The sequence below is a fragment of the Aptenodytes forsteri genome, unplaced genomic scaffold (genome assembly GCF_000699145.1).
Source record: "Aptenodytes forsteri isolate BGI_AS27 unplaced genomic scaffold, ASM69914v1 Scaffold182, whole genome shotgun sequence".
NCBI lineage: Eukaryota > Metazoa > Chordata > Aves > Sphenisciformes > Spheniscidae > Aptenodytes > Aptenodytes forsteri.
The window spans coordinates 2,956,664-2,959,311 of NW_008795932.1; positions in this window are offsets into that span (position 1 = coordinate 2,956,664).

A 2,648-nucleotide genomic window follows, 5' to 3' on the forward strand; every position below is an offset into this window, starting at 1 on the left:
ATTATTATTATTATTATTATTATTTTATTTCAATTATTAAACTGTTTTTATCTCAACCCACGAGTTTTTCTCACTTCTACTCTTCCAATTCTCTCCCCCATCCTGCCGAGGGCGGAGGGGAAGGAGTGAGCGAGTGGCTGTGTGGTACTCAGTTGCCGACTGAGGTTAAGCCACGACAAATACAAACATATTTGATATCTGAAAGGAGAGTGCTAGCTTCTGAACATGCAGTCGTTGGGGATCTGTCCCCAGATGTTTTCTGTGGGTTCCCTAGTCCAGGAGGGTATACAATCAAAAGACCATCATCACTGAGAGTGGCCACTGTTCCTGCTAACTGGAAGGACCCCAGTACCACCTGCCTTTCTGTCTTCCTCTGTGATCTGTAGCCTCATCTCAGAACTTGACAATCTGACTTCAGAAATGATGATTTTCTGGTAACGCAACACTGAGTCAGTGCAATAGGCTCAGGTCTGACATGAATCCATGGGATCGATAGGTTTAATTATCATTGATTGCATACGATCAGTCACTGTCAGAGGCACCAGATTAAACAGAACATATTTCCTTACACTTGGGAATGGTACCATAGGAGAAACAAAGCAATGTATCACAAGCAAGTTCAGCACATCAAATTGCAATGAAAGCCTAAGTAGCATATCTAATGAAGATCACTCTAAGCCATACAGAGAAAGGTTTTTAACTCCCCAGAGTGTTCTGCCCATGAACCAAGAGACAGGTAGTAAATGGTGCTTAAATAAATACCACGTCCAAGCCATAGATTTCTTGTGTTTGTTAAAGATCTCAGTGGTTGTCAAGAAGCTTTTTATTTTTCTGCCACCCTAGGGAAACTGTAAAATGTGTTGCCATTCTCACTGCCATGCAAACAAACTTTCCTTGAACAGTTCAGGCAGCAAGAAACTAGCAAGAGGGGAAGAGACTGACGCCACAAGCAAAGCCCAGATGGAATAGCCCACACTGAGTCTTTGTACTGAAACTCACCGGATTTTGCCAGACTTAAGTGTCTGATAAAGCCAGGCTGGAGGTCACTGCTGCTGAGACACCCAAAGAGATCCCACATCCAGTCCTTTGATGCATGAACTTTATGAGGACTTGCATTCAGTAGGATGCAATGACTCTCATATCGAAGGTATTGGTTCAGCAGGGGTCAGGCCATTAGCATAAAGGTATGTCTAATAGAGAAATCTTTCCAGTACTTTGCAGATGTCACTGTTGAAAAGTTCAAACTGAAACTTCTTCCTGTAATGCAAGCCTGTTTTCTTTTGTTCCATTTTCCGGAGATTTAGAAAACAGATTATTATATTCCTGTTTGCAACAAGCCTTTTATGTACATGAAGCTTGTTGAAGAGCTTCATATGAGACTTACTAAAGTTAAACAAGCACCGAGCCTGTCAGTCTTTCTGCTCTGGTCATGTTTTCCACATCTCTGGTAGTGCTTTTCTCCTCTGAACTATTGCTACACATCTTTATTGAGCAGTCACATTCAAATTGAATACAATATGGCATCTGAAGTCTTTTTAGTGCCAAAGTAAGGACTACTGCACATCTTGAAAGTTATAACCCTGTTTGTTCACTCTTGTATGTCTCTTTTTTCACAAGCAATTGAGCTTGTCATCTACTGTGATACCACAGTTTGCTACAGAGCTGCTATTGTCAAATTTTGGTATTGGTGTATTTGTATAAGCTGGAGTTTGTAACCTTGCACTTGTCCCTGCTGAATTTCAGCTTCCCCCCTCCCACCCCAGACAGGTTATACAATTCTTCAAAATCATTCTGAATTCAAATCCTGTCCTCCTGTGCTTACAATGCCTCCGAGCTTTATGCCATCTGAAAATTTAATAACCATACTCTCTTTTCTATCGTCTAATTTGTTAATGAAAACACATGCCAGGATTGGAACCAGAACAGACCTGGCTGAACTCCACTTTCTACATCCTTCCACTCTGACAAAGCACCACTGATAACCTTTCTGATACGTTATCAAATCAGCTTTGCACCCAATTTATCATTGTCTCATCTAGACCATGCTGCTGCGGCTTGCTTATGAGAATGTCACATGCAACTATTTTGAAAACCTTAGTAATGGTAAGATTTGTGACAGCCGCTTTTCCTTTATTCTTAAAGCCTGTTACATTGCTAAAAGTGGAGATTAGATCAGTTCAACACAATTTATTCTTGACAAATCCACACGGGCTACTTGTCCTTGCTGCTACATGAAGCAGCTGCTGCTGTGACTTGTTATCTTCCAGGCACTTACGAATTGTGCATTTGTTCCAGAATTTTTGCAAGGCTTGAAGGCAAGTGAGCATCATTTCCCATTCCTCTCCCCCAACAAAAACAAAAAAAAAAGAGAAAAAAATGCCTTTTAGCTTAGACTATATATATTCTTTATAGCTACCATGACTTTTTGGCCTTGCACAGGCCTGGTGCTGTGTGAAACAACTATCTTTAATGCAACAGCAACTTGCTGCTTCAGCCTCAGGAGAAAGTTTCAGGGCTGGTCAGGGACCAGGACTCCAGCAGAGCTCATTAGAGCACAAGTGCATCCAGGCTGGAAGGATTTGGTACAGTCTGTACCATGTCACAGCCAGTCCTGATGTGCCCTGGGTGGCCCCATGGTGGTGGTGGAG